This window comes from Drosophila grimshawi, unplaced genomic scaffold (assembly GCF_018153295.1).
Source record: "Drosophila grimshawi isolate 15287-2541.00 unplaced genomic scaffold, ASM1815329v1 contig_311, whole genome shotgun sequence".
NCBI classification, from domain to species: domain Eukaryota; kingdom Metazoa; phylum Arthropoda; class Insecta; order Diptera; family Drosophilidae; genus Drosophila; species Drosophila grimshawi.
The window spans coordinates 26,026,432-26,046,558 of NW_025063098.1; positions in this window are offsets into that span (position 1 = coordinate 26,026,432).

The window sequence follows — 20,127 nt, forward strand, 5'->3', positions numbered from 1 at the left end:
AAATTAAAACGAAAATGAGTTCATTTCTAAAACTGCTCGACTTACCGATACCAAAAAACATAAACATTTCTATTACATTAGAATAAATTCTTCAAATAAAGAAATATTTAATAAAAAACGGATAGACCTTAATTTAAGATTATATTCTTCGTTCTTTAAATCAAGTTTGATGTAGATGTGGTAGATTTTAAGTTAAGCTATAAATTCTAAATTAAGCTTATAATTCTAAATGTGCTTAAATTTCAGAAGCATCTTGTAAATCAAAAAGGTTTAGGAATTCCCCTTTCAAAATTAATTAGGAAATCTAGCTTATTACTTAGTTAATGACTATGTATGTATATAATGTGATTGTTTATCTTATATCACTGATCAGCTCTCTCGCAACTTGCATAATATGTTTAATTTATTAGCCAACTTTGAAAGAATTTAACTACCCATTCAGCTGCGTGTTTTTGTCAATGGGCATATCAATCATTATAAACTGACTTTATTGGTGGTTGCTCTTAGTCTTGGCAAAGAAAAGTGGGCTTTTGGCAATCGGCTAAAGTGTCTTTTTTATGTGACTTTTAATTTTCGAGTCTTCACGCAGACTGTTGAGGCCTGACAGATGCTGTTACAACATGCTTAATGATGCTTAATTAATGTTGACTGTGAGCTGGACTTTTGCGTTATCCCCATCAGGGTTGACTGACAGTTGTCAGACATGATTAGCATTAGTTTTAATTATGCATTATGTTAGCTCGCCGATCACTAATTGGGTTGTGTCAGTTCGCCTCTCATTTAGGTAGCTCTATACATTTGTCAAAATCAACTTCAATTGTGGACACAACTAAAAACCATGTCACATACTCCGAATGCCATCGCTGTTGCCACAGCAGCCACAGTTAGCTGTCCTCCTTGAAATGCATCATGTGTTTTCTGTTTGTCGAATGCAAATCAATTAAATTTTGTCATGGTTGCTGATGGCAACCAAAAGTTGACAGCAGCCAACGCAAAATCCGCTTAAGGGTCTTAACAAATCGTTGTTGTGATACCCTATGCAAGCAAAAACTGTATAGAATAACATTGCATTCAACTATGCATATGTACATCAGTGACAAGCAGAAAGAGTAATTTGGAATACATACATCAAAAGTCAATTAATCGCGGCAGAGAAATGGCGATGGATTCACTTCGAACTTGATTTAAAACCACGATGATAGTACTTTTGAGATTTCAGGGATCGCCTGTCTCATATTTTTAGTTGATTCTCGTTTGCTTTGGAATTGCCATTTTGAACATCGCCCTGCAAAAAATTTAAGTACAAACTGATTTTTATTTACGAATCCTGAAAAAATTCAGACTAAAGTAACTGATTTCATATTGTCAGAAAAAATATGAGGTATAAAAGGAAAAAAAAGAAGTGAATTAAATACAAACCGGATTTCAAAATTGTAGTAAATATTTATGCTAGGTGTTAAAACAGAGAGAAAGCATTGGAACAGAGATACAGAGATAGAGAGAGGGATAGAGAGAGACAGGGCATCACACAGTTGAGCATACTTGACTTCTACTCATTGGTTTTGCTTTTGTTGTTCCAAACAGCAAACAGACAAATGGATATTATCATTTTATCTGTTCATTTGCCATTGTTGTTATTGTACACATGGCGCAAAGCTCTTAGCCTGTTTGCATTAAAGCTGAGCAGAAAGCAGAAAGAAGGCACGGAGAGAGAGAGAGAGAGAGACAGAGCGGAGTAAAGTCTAGAGGGGGTAGCTAAAAATAATCAGAGCTAGCTAGAAGCCATGTGGCAAAGAACAAACAACAGCAGCTGCTGCTGTTTTCGAAAGTTGCTTCAATTAAGTAGAACTTTAAGTAGTCCAATGCTTAACCGGTAAGCCAAAATAAATATTAATTGCATTGCAATGTGGGTCGCTCTGTGTGCCTCTGAGTGTGTAAAAGCTGTTTACATTTTTTGGCATTGTTGCGGTTCCCATAAAGTTATGCAATTCTTAATTGAAAATGGATTTGCTGCTGTTTTTGTTATTTACCATTTTGGCGAGTCTCAAGTGCAAATTGGTTCATATGAATGCAATTTGTGGATGTGGTTTGATTCGTTACGTTTACATTTATGGCTTATTTTGGAATCGACCTAAGCATTTAAAAGCACAACATTAATGATTCCATTTCATTTGAACAATTGGCGCAATCGATAAGCCAACAAGTGTACAGAGAGAAAAAAATCGTAATCAAGTTAAATTTAATTGGCCTTAAATTAAATAAGATGAAGAAATAATTTTGTTGATTTGAAATGTACTTGGACAGATATTTTATATGCCTGTTTTAAGAACGCTTAACTTCGGTTCAATTCAGATTAAAACTTCTGACTACTGAAGTCGTACTTGAAATACATTTTTACAATAGAATGTTGATTTTTTCGCTCTTGGTGTCAACTTGTGTGAAAGTTAGTTCCATACCCCATATTTCTGTCTGTGTTCGCAGCGAGGCCGAACTAAAGCTAAATTCCTATAACGATTGCAAACAGCCGGATCCGTGTTTAATGAATGTGAACATGAAATGCTGTGTCCGGCATTTGTTTGGTTTATTATTACTATGTTGTGCTATTATGTGTGTTGTGAAGTTGCCAATTTTATTGGCTGTCAATGTGTACAAGTGAACAAAGTGACGTGCATTAAACTTACTCGTTTCTGAGTGTAAAGTGCTGCAAATAATCTGTATATGGGTTGCTGTGGCAGATGCACCACAACCAATGCTAATTGACCGCCAAAAGTTAATTGCGGCAGGTCCTGGCTGCGGCTCTTGACTTTACTGTGGCGGCTTTAAATGTTGTTCAGGTGCAGCAAACTGTGGTTGGCAGCAACCTGTTTGTGGCTGTCTTTTGAATCACTTTGCTCATGTTGAGCACAACATTCCATGAATAACTTAACATGGTTAAATTACACTTTCTTAACTGATTTAATGAAGTTAGCTGATATATGTAAGCCAAATCATTATACTAACGAATTTTTATATAATTTAATTTTTGTCAGTTTGCTCAATTTAAATCAAAACAATTTAGATTTAATTGCTTTTAATATTTTTAAGTGAATATCATTATTGTTATAATTTGGAAAACTTAAATTTCTTTATTTAATTTTGCTTTAGTTAATTTTTAAATTGCAGTTCTTATTTAAAGAACTTACACTTTTGAGTCAAGCTGATTTAGATTCATATTTAGATGATACTTGATTACTTCCACTACTAAATAAAAAATGAATTCCTGAATCTTAATTCAAGTAAGAAAATTCGGAATTTTAAGAATATCTGAACATGTTTACCTACCTCAACTGTATAAAGAAGAAAACAATTGTATTTAATTTAATCCAAAAAAGTCTCATAAGTGTGATTCTTAAAATTAAAATCTTAAGTCAAAATTTCGAAATCTAGAAATCTACGAATATTAAATTAGATGTTTGTATTTGACCTGATGGTGCTTAATCCAGTTCCCGACTTGTTTAGCAATCAACTTAATACACTTTCAGCAGAACTATGTGCAACTATTCACATTCAGTTCAATTGAGATTAATTTTGTCAAAGGCAACTTATGCAAAGAAATTCCACATTGACAGCAAGCCGACACACCATTTAACTAAGATCAGCATGTCAAATGAATGTCAATAGAATAGATTGATAAACCCTTAGCCTGATTAGCAAAGTTTTTAGTGCTACAGCATGAGCGCAATTCAATTAAAAATATTCATTGTATGACTTTTCATGTTATTTGTGAGTCTATTAACTTGTGCAATTGTGAAAAGCAATTTCATCAATTGTATATGTTTACATATGTAAATGCTGTGCTATTTAAATATTCTTATATTTTAACTGGCATAGTCCAGTTCACTCTTTCATTTCATTTCGGAAATTTTTGCATCGTTTGGCTCAAATTTCAAAACAATGCAAAAATCCTGCTAAATATTTGTGCTCAAAACTTGCAGCAAAAACAAAAAAAAAAAAAAACAAAGAGAAAAAACACAAACATAAAACTAAAGCAAATTCAAACGAATACACAGATAGAGAGAGTGAGGGAGGGAGGGAGGGAGAGAGAGAGAGAGAGAGAGAGAGAGAGCGAGGAAGGTAGAGAGAACATAAAGAATGCCCTTTGGGCATTCGCTTGTTGCAAATAGAAATTAAAAACATTTTTTTCCTCATCCAAGCCCGTTACGCTTACCGGAAATGCACTAATTCAAAGATGGCCTCCGTTGTGCTGTGCAGCTAACTTTAACTCGTGCTATTTCCGCATCCGCTTAGGCACACTCTTCTACTATCACCATCTACCACCACCATCCCACCATTCGAGCTGTCCTCGTTCCCTTGGTTTTTTCTTTTACATTTTTTTTGTTTCATGTTTAATGCCTGATTGAGTTTTGCTTTTGATTTCTTGGCTGGCTTTTGTTTTTCGTTTTCCCCTTTTTTTTTTTCATATAGTTCACATTTCTGAGAGCTTTTCACTTTTGTGGTTTGTGTTTTAAGCATTTGCAGTTATTAAACTTTTTGACTGACCACTTCTTAGTCCCGCTTACCCCGCTTACCCCGCTCCCACCACGGTCGCTAAGTAATGAGATCGATTTTAATAGTGTGCTATTCTTTATATTTTGCCTTACTCCCTTTTTCACTTATCTTTTATTTCCTATTTTTTCCCACTTGGGCCACATTTCAACGCCGTGCTGTATTCATGGTATTTTTTGTATTTTTTCTTTTTAATTTTGCTTATGCCTCGCCGCTAATTAAATAATAATTGCTTTTAAGCAATTATTCTGTTTGCCTGCTTCCAGAAGCATGTTCAGTTAAGAGCTGTGTTTTTCGGATTTAAATACGGTTATTTTGGCTTTTTCTTATTAAGTAAAATATTATCCAACTCAAATCAAGATATTCGATTAACAAGGTGTGACTGACTTCATTATTTTTATGTTGTCTTCTTCTTAAAAATGGTTGCAGATTTGTCTCATTTTGTTTGTTTCATTTTATTTCCTTTAATGTATAGATTTTATTAAAAAAACAACTGTGAAGATATTCTTTTATAATTTCAGAAGAATGACGATTTGCTAATTATATGCTGTAACCATTGAAAGTATTACAAATGTTTAAATATGTACATTTTTATATGGGGCCTGCTGTTCGCGTACTGACTGGGTAACTCATTACATTAGCCAATTGCCATTTGTTGGGCTAATGCTTTTAGTTGTTGGCCCATTCGTGTAGTCGCCTTTGTCGCATACTTTTGGCCCAGTTAAGTTTGCTTGCTTAATTCTCTCTGGAAATAAGGCAATTTGTAATTGAGTCACGTAATATACAATCTGGAAAATAAATTGATTTGTTGTGCAAATTGTTTCACAACGCAAAGCCAAGAACTAACTGTATCCAGAGCAAGGACTCGTACAGCACTTGGCTAATTCAACTGAAATGAAATGGTAGATACAAATATCACGGCATTAATATTGTAAGTTTGATTTGGTTATAGTATGTACTGTTAACAATAGTTTGTTGTAATATAAGTATCTAAAAATACCAAAGTCAAGGCCCAAAACCAGATGGACGTGATTCCAATACTTTCTCCAACCAGCAACAAGCAAATGTGTAAATAAGATTATATTTTATGTATATTCAATGAGCGCGCAATTTAAAAAGTAGTGCAACTACTCTAAAAAATCGAATGTACGCTTCAAGTTTACCATAATCATAATTTGATTAAGAGTTTATATTAAAATTCCATTCTTTTATTTAATTAATTTATTTAACAATTTAATTATAAAAATGTAAATTTAAAAAAAAACTTGTTTTTAGATTACAAAAAAGTTGGTGGTGCTTGGTGCTTGGCTGTCTGTAATTAATTTTCAACCACTTTTGGAGAAGTGAGACGTGCACTCATCTCAAATGCCATCGTCATGTCATTTAAATCGATAAGTTTTACAATCCTGTTACAAGTTTCACTTTTCAAACATTGTTTGCAGTTTTCCTTTCCAATGACGTCAAAGCTTTTCAAGTGTTTAATGAAAGCCGAAAAACTTTTTGGCGCTGGCGAACGTGAGTAGAGTTTTAATTTTTCAAAAAGTTGACAACAGTTTAGCACAGATTTATGTGCTAGACATACAAGTTGACTCTCATATAAATAGAGCCACTAAGCATGAGGGAATATGAGGAGATTGTCAAACATGTTGCCGATGCTTAAAGTAATTTCCAATAAACATTACGCGAGCAGCGCAAAGTGACGCAGAAAATTGTTCACAATTTGTGCTCGAAACATTGTGTCAGATAAGTGTGTATGTGTGTGTAAAATGTATCTGTGTGTTTGTGTGTGTGTGTGTGTGAGTGGGTGCGGTAGGAGACTCTGTGGACTGTTTATTGGCGCGTGTGTTTGCGTGCTTCAAATTCATTTAGAGGATTTATTCGCAAGCATTGTCTTGCATATTTAATATAATTTGTAAAACAAAGTCCACAAGTTTTCTCGACTGATGCTCAGGCTAAGCATTGCTTAGCAGCAAAAGTAATAACAACAACAATGGGATATATTTTATTTATTATACTAAATGTCAATTTGGAATTTTACATTCGACTTTCCTTAGCAAACAATGTCTCAGTATCTGTTCTAGTCCTTGTATCCCCTGTAGCCATCTAATGAATATAATGGGTATCACAGATATGGTATCAATGTATAAGTGTACTTATTGTTAAGTAAGAATACTTGTTTGTTATCAAGTATGCAAATTATCTAGCTCGCATTTCAATAATTTTTTTTTCTTCATAGAATATAAATTTGTGTTTGCACTTTTGGGGCGCTTAGAAGCTTAAATAGCTTTTGCTACCCATCAAATTTCTCTAGTTAATGAACTCAACAATAAATGCGTAAATCCCAAATAATTGCGCAAAGATTTAATGTGTACATGGGAAGTAGGAAGACTTATTTACAGTTCAAAGTATTCCGAAGTATCTTTTGTAAATATAAAGATAATAGTTAATAAATTGCAATCTTAAAATCGTATTGTAAAGTAAAAATGTAAAGATATTATTTTTTCTATAGCTAGTAAATAAATGGTAAACTAAAAAATCATTGAATAAGTAAAATATTTTATATATTTGTATATAAATATATATTATGAAGGCATTTTCATAGTCGATTATACTCGTTCAGTTCAGTTCAGCCTCACAGACTGGGGTCAAAAGCCTGCGAGATTTATATGCATGCATACCTAATGTGTGTGTGTGTGTAGATGTGTGTGTATAAAGCCGCTTATCTGATTGTTTACAAGAGCAACATTTTTCATGTTGTTTCTGTACACAAGGCAGCAAAAGCAGCAAGCAAAGTCAGCATCAAATTTCATTTGCAATTTGTGAACCGCCAACGCGCACTTGTTGAATTTTCTCCTCGTGCCGGAATCCACACACATTGATTATGCGGGCATATGATGTGCATATGAATGATGTTGTTTTCAGTTTATGTTTTTTTTTCTTTTCTGTTTTTGTTTTGCAATTTAAATGAAATTGAAATGCCAGACACAGCAGTCGGAAATTAATTAGAGAGCCGCATTTGATGTGCTTCTCTCTGTCTAGTTAATGAAGTGAGTCATTCACCCACTCTGGTTGAGGTAAGTAGGCTTTTGTGATTAGATAAATCACTTTTGGGAACGCTAATGAAATAATGCCGATTCACTGCTTTCTGCAACACAATTTAAGCTCATTAGCATCGGGTAAGTGCCTGTTGTCCATATTGAAGTATTGATTAGTGGCGGAAACTCAAACGAACCGCTCCACTGTCGGCTGTCTCTGTCACTGTCACAGTTACTGTCGCTGTCGCTGTCTCTGCAGCCACTGCCACTGTCACTGTCACTGTCAGTGGCATAAAGTTTGTTTTTTATTTTTGGTTTTGGCTGAAATCATTAATTTACAAGTGCGACAACTCTATGGCCAGAAAACCCCCAACCCAAAAACCAATGTAAAGTTTTAACTTTGGCCATTTGTTGAATAGATTTTCGTCGAACTACCGCACATCCGGATGCTCTGACATTTTCAAACAATTGATCTCATTGCGTTGCTTAATTCATTGTCTAATAGACTCTAAAGTCAGCCGCTGAGCAGGCAAAACTTTTTGCCTGGACTCGAAAGTTTTTTGTTTAGGAGGTGGCGGGTGGTGTGTCTCCAAATGTTGATTACATTTGATATGCAACCTGCTGGGGCAGTGCTGCAACTGCTGTGCAACGTCTGCATTTCACTAACATTTGCATGCGGTTTGGGTATTTGTTGTATGCAAATTGCAAGTAATTGGTGTGAAACAGCTGCTATGCACGTGACCTGCTCGTGGCGTAAGTCGACCGAAACGGGGCTCTCAATCTCAAGGATGTGCTGATGTTGTGGTGCTGTTACAAGCCAGCACGAAATGTGCATTTATTATTTAAGAACCGCATATCAAAACAAACAAGAGTGCTATAATCGAAGATGACCGCTTAAGAGATTCTCTGCATTACCAAACAGCAAGAAAAAAAAAATACTTTTCGAAAATTTCTAGTTTCTATGGACATGCATGATTATGGTTTCGTCTGTCAGTTAGAAACATTTAGATCAACTCTCCGCATCAGCTTGCCGTAGCTCATACATAGCTAACCCAAATTGGTCACGTCGCTAAAGGCAAAACAGCCTGGACATAAGAAAGCGATAGCAACAGCTAGTTGTGGGCCACTGATAAGAAAATGTAAGTACATAGTTTGTGCATTATGCCTGCGCATAATTTGGTGACAAAGTTTCGGGAAACAAAACAGAGGAACATCACAAAAACTTTTGCCAAAGCGAGCCGACAGTCAACTGAAATGCAGTTGGCCAAGTCTCACGAAACGAAGCTCGACAAACGAATGGCAATCGAAGAGCGCGAGAGAGAGCTTTTAAATGTGCTAAAGTACCAAAGAGAAACCGCAAAAGAGAGACAACCCTTAAGAGAGTCTATCCTTCACTTTTACGATATTCCTCCCACCGATTACTGACCTACCCCAAAGGCAGATTGCCTTAGCTGGTAAAACCGAAATTGATATTTGCATGGCTAAGTGTTTGTGCATGTGTGTGTGTGTGTGGCTAGTTGTGTGTGTGTGTGTGTGTGTGTGCATGGCCCGCTTGTTTAGTGTAAATGCATTACAACGTCAACAACCAAACGCAACAAAATTAAACCAAAAAAGCAAGCAATACACGCAAAGAAATAAATTTGTTTGTCAAATCCTAAATGCAAGATAATTTTGGAATAGATTATTTACGAAACTTGCTCAATTATTTCTTAATTAAAGAAATAGAGTTTTGAAAATCACATATTTACATAAATTAAAAACACAAATCTAAATGACTTCTTTGCCCTGTGTGTTTAAGTTTTTCTGCAAGTGTACGCACTAAATACATGCGTGTAAATGTTTCAACATGCCTTGCAATTTGCAACAACCGCGAATTTCAAAAGGCGGCCATTAAAAACAACGCTTGAGCTAATTGACTAGACAACTATTTTGCTGCAGTACGTTTAATTAGCTGAAACAGTAAATGGGCGTTTATTATATGTATTAAACTGTCATTAGCTCAATGAGTCAATCAGTTTGGGGCATCAAACCATTTGCCACGCCTCACTTGAGTAATTTACACTTGACAAGTGAGTGCAACCAGCCGAGCCAACATTTTAGCTTATCAATTATGACAGCAACACGATGTTTGTCTGTGCGTGTGTGTGTGTGTGTGTGTGTTGGCCAGAAAGTTCTTGTTTTCTCATGCAGTTTTGGTCAATTAATGTGTGGTCTACAAAGATTTTTGTGGTCGTCTACTTCTTGTCTGTGTGTGTGTTTGTGTGTATGTAAATATTGTATTGTGTGTTGCAACATTGTGGTTAGTTGTTTTACTTGTGCGTTGTTGTTCTTGTTATTTGGTTGTTATTTAAATGCAATTTTAGTGAACAAGCTGTGCTTCAATTAGGTAGACACTTGCAAACATGGACGTCGTGTGGCTCAGAGAGAGACAGAGAGAGAGACAGAGAGAGAGACAGAGAGAGAGAGAGAGAGAGAGAGATGCGGTCTTTGTGCAAATTATACTTATTGATAATTTATAATTATTATAAACGCCTAGACTTAGGTAGACTTTCCGTGAAAAATGCTATGTGATAAAATTGATATATTTTTATGTATGCTTTACCATCTGAGATATATATTAAACACTAAAAACACTAGAAAATTGGTTGAATTTCCACGACAGCTAGGACAAAAAAACTAAAAATAACAGATGTGTAAATTAAACACAGACTAAAGTTTACCTGTAGATAATAAATTTAAAGAAACCTTTATGTTAAAGTAGTCAGATTTTGATCATGATTTTAGTTCAAATAATTTCAAAATGGTGAAATTTGTTAGGATTACTTGGTGAACACAAATGATTTTCATACAAGAACTCCTCTTTCAATTGATTGTTTTAATGGCAGCTACATGATAAAGCGATCTGATCCGCCCTGCATCGATATGGGTATTACAGCTAAATTATAAAGATTATAGTTTTTGGAACATTTATAATTTGGCAAAGTATAATTTACGCATTTGCACAAAATACCTAATTTAAGTTACATATTTATTTAACGCGACACATGGAAAATGGCAGAATCCTGGGCCCCAAGGCTGAGCTCGCTTGTCGCCTTGCAAACCAAGTTACGCAAAATTTTTCAAACTTTAGACAATTTACACACACACACACACACACTAAAGGCGGCGCTCAATTATTCAAAGCAGCAAGGACACGACATAAGGATTGTGGGTGGATGGAACAACAACGACACGGGAAAGGCCTAGACATGGGTAGCCCGTTGGACGACATTGACTAATGTTGATATGACGTCGTTTTTTTTCCCACGCTTGATGGTTTATTTTTGATATGTGTGCGCTTGAGATTTGCCTTTGCAAATGTATGTGTATAGAATTGTGTGTGTGTGTGTGTGTGTGTGTGTGTTTGTGTGTGTAAGCGTTTATATCTGTGTGTGCGTTAAGCTCGAGGACGCTTGAGTGTTGAGTCGATATCTCCCTTATGTACCAATTGCTGCTTCTGCTGCTGCTGCTGCTGCCGCTGCCGTTGTTGCTGATACCAATTTGCTGCTTCTGCTTGCTGCCTGCTGCCTGTCAGCCAACGTGGGCTTCTATTACGTCAGATCAAAAGTGGCAAAGTTGGCGGGGAGGGCGGCGAGGACGTGATACATGCGATAGACGTAAAGGATTTGCTTTGATGATGTTATCCCTAATGGCGCTTGCCTCGCTACATTTTCCACTTTTTCCACAGTCACTTTGACTAATGATTGTGGATTTCTCGCTGTTATCCGTCTCTTTAAAAATCTGCCAATTTAATTTCACATAATAAAAAGTCGGCCACATGCAATGCATTTTAATTAGTCACATGTGGCACCCAACACTCAGCCACAAAGTTGCACTGCTTTTAATTACTAATGCCAAAGCTTAGGTCTTTTTTTTCTCGCAAAAGTGTTGTATTTATTCTTGTTAATTGCACAAGGAGTGTGAGAAATAACAAATGGGCATTAAGGGAGTTTTTTTTTTTATATGTTTTTAGACAACAAACAAATGCGGGCTTCAAAAAATATAAATACATCAGAGCTTTCTTGGGCGAGGTTGAGGCCATCAAAAATAGGAAAAGTCTTACTTTTAAAATAAATGTATATTTCCCACTACAAGATGAAGGATTTAAATCTTAAGCAGATACATTTCCAATTGTTTGTTAAGGCATATGCTTTTAAAGATAAATCCATGTACTGAATTTTATTGCCCTTATGCAAGCAGCTGCAACATGTGCCACATCCATCCATCAGTGGCTCAGCTTCCAGTTCGAATGCACTTTACGCAATTTTTGGCAAACTTTGCATAAACCAAAAACGCTCGTCTCAAACTTGAAAAGTTCTCAAGTAGACTTGGATGTGTTGCTTTACTTTGCCAAAAAAAGTACAACTTTACGCTGAAACGTTTTATGTAGAACTCGTTGTGGCACGCACGATGCGTCATGGATTGGCATTGGTCTTGGCTTGGCTGGTGTGGGGAAACTTCGACTTCGTATGCGTTATATTGACTTGCACTTTGTGGCACTGTGCGTCGCATACAAATATGGCTGCGAGTCAATAAGCTGAGCGCATTGCTTGTAGCTTAAGGAAAAAAGACAATTCCCTTTTCATTTGTGGCTGACGTCTTTTGTGTGCACATTTCCATTTTGCCACCTTTAAGTTGCACGCACGACTTGCGGCCACTTTCGACGACAGTGTCAGGAGTTTGTTCTTTTTCTTTCACTTGCCAGGTGCACACACATTTAACAGTCATCACACAGAAAAAATAGTCAGCTGTCCCATGCGGCGTATGCGTAATGCGACTAAAACATGAACAAATTACAACAAAACGTGTCATGTAATAGGTTATTGAAGCACACAAAAGCGCGCACGATTGGGATAAGGATAACTTTATCCCCAGATCCTTTGACAAAACACTGTTAGAACAACAAGCACGGCAACAAGAAAACAAAGCAAACAAACAAATAAACCAAACTCAAAACACTGAAAAAATCTTAAAACAAAGTACTGTCATTCATTGTGCACAGCTCTTCGGTATGGGATTCTCTCTCTTTTGCTCTTTCTCTTTCACTTTCTCAATCTCTCCTTTCCAATGCTCTACCAATGGGCATATGTAATTTGGTGAACACTAAGAATATGTATACAGGCTTTAATTAATATGCTGATCAATTTAAATGTAATATTTTTTAAAGAACAAAAATAAATTTAATAAACTTTAATTTATTCTTAAAATTATTTAGTCCTGCTTGTTCAGTTATTGCTTTGACATCTTACTTTTTTTATTTGGCTTCTCTTTTTGTTTTGATATTTTTAATATTTTTATGTTGTTCTTTCCTTTGGATATTATGACGTCACTTTGCATTTGGATTTTCATTTATTATTCCGTCTACCTTCTCAGAAGGCTTAACTAAGAGACTGCATTAACAATTCGTTGCGCCATTTCTGATTTAGTTGTTTATTTTCTTTTGTTTTTGCATTGCAAGGCGGACAACAATAAAGATAATACAAGCTCGGAAGACATTTGCAAATGCGCCAGCGGTGGCGTGTGTGTCTCAGACAGTGTGTATATATGTATGTGTGTGCGTGTGTGTGCGTGTGTGTGCGTATGTGTGCGTGTTGGTGTTGCGTATGACGTTTTATCTCTGTCACTAAATTGACACTTTAGTTAATGGATTTTTCTTGTGTGAGTGTGTCGGTTGTGGAGCTCACTTTTGTTGCCGCATTGCTTTGCTCTTTTTGGCAAGGCGAGAACCACAGGATAATACAAGTATCGCACGCACTTCGCCAGGACATTGCTCTTATGTGTGTAAGTACTTTGAATAAAAAGAACGCTCAATTTAATGGATGCCAAACAAATCCCTTCAAATACACTCAGAAAAAAAGAAGATACATATAATTTCTTAAAATTTAATGATATATAAATATATTAAAAAGTAATAAAATATAAAGTAAATTTTACCGAAACTGTCTAATATTTAGAAACATCGTTCTACGCAGTGGGATTCTCAAAATGGATCACATTTTCTCAACTTTTCTACTTCATTTGGGTATAAAATATTCTATGTGTTTCAAAGTATAGGAAAACCCTGGAATATATATAAGCAAGTCAAGAATGTTTGAATAAAATGTAGTTGCTGTAAAAATTTTGTGTATTTAATAGTAATTGTATTGTGTACTTAGTTAAGTCATGATTAAAACTTACAGGGTATCTGGTAGTTGCAACACTAGTTTATTGCAAAAAAAAAAGCTAGAACGTTCCAGCAAAACCATCAACAGTTTCAATCCAACTTTAATCGACAAAGGGCACAAAGTGATGCGGTTACATTTTGGTTGAAAATGTTCAGAAGTGATAAAAAATTGAATAAGCATTGAAAGCAAGTGGCAATTTGTATACCCTGCCAACATAGTACTTTACTACCTGTTTTTAAAAATCTCTCAAAAATGTTTGTTGTAAAAATAATTTAAATAAAACACAAAATAAATGAATCAAAATATTCTGTATGTTAACATTTCTTACAGAGTATCATAAAAGTCGTTCAATAAACAAATACCTTTGTTATTGTGTGTTTTTTTTATCAGTCCCTTTTTGGCTGAGTTTAAATGGGACTTAAATCTGATTTTGTTTATCGTCCGAACTTCAATTTAATGCAATAATTTATACATGTTTTTGGCCGCAACGCGTCGGTCGCATTTTTCGACCTGGGGGATTTGTAAGCTCTGCTGACAAAATAAATGAAATAATAAATTGCGAAAGTTTTGTGCACAGTTGTGTGCTGGGATTTGTCTAATCGAATATGCGCACGCATATGTCGAAAACCTACCACAATTCCTATTTGGCAATCAGTTACTGACTAATTGACTGATGGACTGACTGCCTGAGTGACTGAGGGATTGACTGACCGACAGGCAGGCCTATCATATCAACGCTCTCGACGTTAACCGGGCCGAGTTCAGGTTACAGCGCTATTTGAAATCGCATTTTTCAATGTGTCTACCCTGTAGCGATAAAAGGAGCAGAGGAGGTTTACTCAACCTGTGGTCATCTAGGTAACAGAGAGAAAAATATCAGACCTTTGAATTCTATACATTCAGCATACAAGCTAGTTATAGGTTTAACAATTTAATTATAACAATAATAATAGACTAAGCATATTTCACACTTTAATACAGGGTATTAGTTGAACATCATTAAGCATGAAAACCATGGCTGTGTCAGACCTGACCTGCGCTGACCAGGTCAAAGTATAAGTGAACTTTCCACTGAATTCAAAGTGGAACTTGCAACTCTTTTTTGCGGCACAGTTGCGAACTTTCTGCAGGAATGTGTGACTGCTTAAATGTATGTCTATATATGTTTGTATATATGTATAATTATATATGTACGAACTTGGCTCAGGCTCATTATAAAACTAAGTGAATTTGAGCGCAAACAGAAAGCGGCAGAAAACCGAATGCACTGAGCAGGACATCCTGATGAATGGGGGCTTGGAAATGCCTTAATGTCAAGTGAATTAAATTTATATGGCAGGTTGTGCTGCTGCAACGAATTCGCATTATAAAACAACTCATTTATCATAAGAAATTAACAAGAGGTAGCTGGGCGGGGGAATGGGTGACAAAAGTGGCTGACAAGTGCAGATGAAATGTTGAAAGCGCCAAAATGAATACACAACGCAACAATTAATTGTCTCCCTTTCATTCATTTTACTGTCGACAGAGACAGAGACAGAGGCAGAGCCAAAGACAGAGACAGCGACAGAGACTGCGAGATAGGAGTAACATCTATGGGCGTAGTAAGGGGCGTGGCAGGTCGCGCTCTTGACACGCAATAATCGCACAGCGTTTTGTATTTAATTAATGGTTCGCAATAATGTAATAAAAGATATATATATATATGTATGTGGGGCCGTATACTGTATTTAAAGGCAAATTACATATTTAATTTAGTAATTGAAACCAGCTGCCACATGCCACCGTTTGATGCTAGCTTCATAAAATTGTTAACTATTCCACTTTGTGTTAAATAATACATTTAAATTAATTGCCTTGCATTCTTGGTTTCATTTAATTAAAATATTTATTAAGAAATTGCAATTGGGGCAATAAAGCAGCAGCCACTTGGACATGCTAGATTTGTGGCATGATAAATTATCCTAATGATGATAGACGAGTCTGAGGCGTGTCAACACAAAAGCCAGTACAAGGTATGGCCACAACCCGGGGATCAGGTGTTGTGCGATGCTCTATCAGAACCATAGACCAGGCTGCGTGCAATTTGGCTAGGTGCCAGCAGAATGAATGAATGTCATACAGTATACTCTGTACATAGACGCCGTATAATTCATTACAATGTGCATACCTGCACTGAGAAAAATATTTGATTTTGTTGTGAGAGAATTGCCTGAATACTAACATTAATTTATACTGTTTTTGATGTTCTTTTTTCGATATAATTGCGAAAATGCAAAACAATTTGTGTATTCTTTATGTTTCAAAATTTTATTTGAATATTTTATTATATTATCCTCAGTTGTGGAAAAGTAAAGGAAAGAGCTGCTATGAAACATAAAGCAGTAAAATAATGACGAAGGGTATTTTTGAGTCAACCGCGTATTTATTATCCTTTATGTCATTTATGAAAGCACATAAATAGTTAACAAAATATGAAATTCCATAAAGGTATAAAAAGTTTTTCTATAGATCAAGCCAGGCGCTCTCTCCACTCAATTATCAGTCAGCCCATAAATATATAGGAAACATTCAAGCCAGCCAAATATTGCCCACAAGAATGTAATTAATTGGTTGCACAAATATGTTGGTAATTTATTAATTACACCATCAATGCCAGACATTTTTGGTCAATGTTTATCATTAAGCAAAAGAAACGAACGCCACACAAAAGCCAACTGAGAAGCGGGCAAAGTGAACTTTGCGGCAATTAATTTGGAGCAGATGCGGACAGGTGTGTATGGGTAGGTGTGCATATTGGTGTAGGTAGGAGTGTGTGTTGTGTGTGTGTGTGTGTGTGTGTGTGTGTGTGTGTGTGTGTGTGTGTGTGTGTGTGTGTGTGTGTGTGTGTGTGTGTGTGTGTGTGTGTGTGTGTGTGTGTGTGTGTGTGTGTGTGTGTGTGGGGGGGGGGGGGGGGGGGGGGGTTTTTTTTTTTTGTTTTTTTTTTTTTTTTTTTTTTTTTTTTTTGTTTTGTTTTTGTTTTGGTGTTTGTTGTTTTTTGTGTGTGTGTGTGTGTAGGTGTGCATATGGGTGTAGGTGGGTGTGTGTGTGTGTGTGTGTGTGTGTGTGTGTGTGTGTGTGTGTGTGTGTGTGTGTGTGTGTGTGTGTGCGTAATCCTATAGTGTTTTGGGCGAAGTGTTGCTGACTAGCGTAAGAAAAAAGAGGAAAGAGATTAAGAAAGAGGGGAAGATAAAGTGATTCTGAATGTAATTATTAATTTAAGAGTCAGGCAATGCGCTTGGACATGTCCATGTGGAGATTTTGGTAAATTGCGTTCAGATTGCAAAATAAAAAGATGAAGAAAACAAGTGAGTCGAGATTGACAGACGAAGTGATACTCCTTATACAAGTTTTTACTACAATAAATAGTACAAACCACAAGCAGCAAGAAATAGAATCCGAGTTGCATTGCACGGCAATCGATTTGTATTGATTTCTGTGAAAACGTGTTAAGTTATCGATAACAATAAGTATGCTATGGCATTCAAGAACTTTTATTCACAATTTATTCTAGTTATTATAGTTTTAGAGTTTGATCTTCTTATTTAGACTGACTAAATCGACTTGACTTTTGAGGATAGTTAGAAATATCTTCTTTCTGGATTTGAAGTTGCTTCCTTCGGGTCGTTACTTCAATTGCCAATTTCTAACGGGTACAGGGTATATGAGAATACAAGAAATGCGAAATTTTCGCAGCGCAGCTGCATTTTAAATGCGCTTGCAACTGGAGCCGGATTCGTACTGCAGGATACAGCCTGCAACTGCGTGCGGGGCCATTAAGAATTTATGATGTGCATGACAGTGTCAGCAATTGCAAGTGCATCAGCAACAACAACAGCGACAACAACAACACAAGCAACAACAACATCAGCAATAACTGCAGATCGCTCATATGGCGGCCATGGTTTGGATGTTGTGATTTACCCAAATGGGGAAAAGTGAAAATCTTTTTGGCTGCTTAAATTGCAGTTTAATGACGCATACAAGGACAGAGTACAATTCGCAGTCCTGCAATTATTAAAGGCAATTAATTCATTGGTATGGTCTGGAAGCTGCAATCTTTCACAAGATAAATCGCCGACAGCTTAACTTAACTTAAGCCGGAATCCTGAAGACCAAATAATGTCTTAACTGTGGGCTTGAGCTGGAATTCTTGCGAATGATTGCAAGCAGAAAATTAATTGCCACTGAGCCCTACTGTGGAATTTCAAAGGTGCAAAAAAGTGCTTGTAAGGAAAGGATAAAAACATTCCACAGTCATTATTATTATTATTATTTTTATTATTATTATTATTTTTATTGGTCATGGTTTGACCTCTAGTTTAATACTGTACTACAGTTGAAAACGATTTTAGTGAAAATTATGTCCACAAAAAGTGGTTGTAGGGAATGATCAAAATATTCCATGGTCATTCCAATTTCCAAAAATCATGGCCCTTTAGTCATGATTTCAGATCTATTCAAATGCTACATTTACACTTGAACATTAAATTTTGGTTTGAAATTCATATTATTGTTTATATTTTAAGTTGAGAATGTTAAATTCAATACACCGACCTCCAAGCATATAAGCTGATTACATTTTCCAAGAGTTAAATACGCGACACAAATATGTCGAGTTACATTTGACATTTCGCTTGGGTCCTTGCTCAAAGGGGTTGGGAGTTTGTCAAGAGGGTCGCATGTTGGCACAAGCCCAACCAATGACAAACACCCAAAAAGTAAAACGTGACATTTTTCATTTGTATTTACGTTAGAGTCTGGGTCAACAGTTGTTGTATGCAATATGGGTGTTTGAATTCAAAGACCAAAATTATTGTGTTTAAAATCTTTAAAAATAAGTCAATAATCAATTAAGATAGATATTTGCAAATTTATACCAATTATGGAACAAAAATAATTTGAAATACGAAAATAATGTGTTTCTCTTCACAGGCAACCTAAAAAGCATCAAGAACTACAGTCAACATCAAAAAACAATAGAAATGCCTTTGCCCTTCTGCACTTTAGGAACGGATGTGGGTAAATAGCGCACAAGGAAATGTTCAAATAAATGTTTACCAACGGGAAATGCAAGCGACAAGCGAGCAACACAAAAACAACAAGTGCTAAAACGCTTTACACATATAAACAAATACTAAATATATGTATGAACTACACAAATATTGTAAATATTCAAGACGAAACCAAACAAATTAAATGTGCAAAAGGGAAATTGAAATTCCTGCGGCGAAGTTTTATTGCAGTTGGGACCAGAATTGAAATGCTTTGTAGAATTCAACTCAAATACTAATAGTAAGCATATCAAAATTGGATCTTTTAAAAGAAAAATAGCTAACCTAAATATTAAATTCAAATCAGCGGCAATTTGCATCTCAATTGCTGGGCCCAAATCAAATTGAAGAAGAGCAAATGGCAGAAGAAAAATACAAAACGCCGAGCATCACTAGAATATACCGTGGAAATTGCTTTGAAATTAGATAAAACGTTGTCAATAAAAACTAAAAAATTATTTTCCAACTAAGTGAAACATATTATGATTAAAAAAAATTGAATATGACTTAGATATATACCCTCGAAAAAATACTGTTGATGTAAGAAAATTCTAAATTCGAATTAAAATTGTACAAAATTTATTCAAATAGACAACAATTATAATATCAATAAAAAACTTTACTCTATTGAATTTACAAACAATTTTAAAGTTGAAAGAATTTCGAAAATTTTGTAACGATAATGTTTCTTAATTCTAAGCAGAAGCGTATTATACCCAATTAATAGTAATCATAGGATATAAACCTGTAGCTAATGTTGTTGTTGCTGCTAGCTATGGTAACCACAAAGCGGCAATCAGTAACAGTTTTAGCGGAAAATGGCTATAATAGGAGCTGATATGAATATCTCAACCAAAAGAGGAGGCAGACAATTGCAAAATGGCCTAAAATGTTTGACCAGAAAAGGCTGCCCGTCGGTTCACAGTGTTGAGGCAGCTGCACACATGGCCGAAAATTAAAATAACAACAACTACAACCAGCTCAACAAGAACAACAACAAGAACAACAACCGAAGCAACCGCAAAAGCAATTTCGATCAGGCGCAGAGATAGAGGCCCAACGAAAAAAAAAAAAAAACGAAATCCAAGCTGAGAAGCAACGCAGCACATCAGTTACAAAAATGTAGGCTAAAAAAAAGAAAAAAGAGGCAGCACCAAAGCAAAACAAGATAAAGACGAACCAAGCACACACACACACCCATCAAAAAAAATAACAAGAAAAAAATGCAAAAATAAAGAAAGTCGAGTAAAA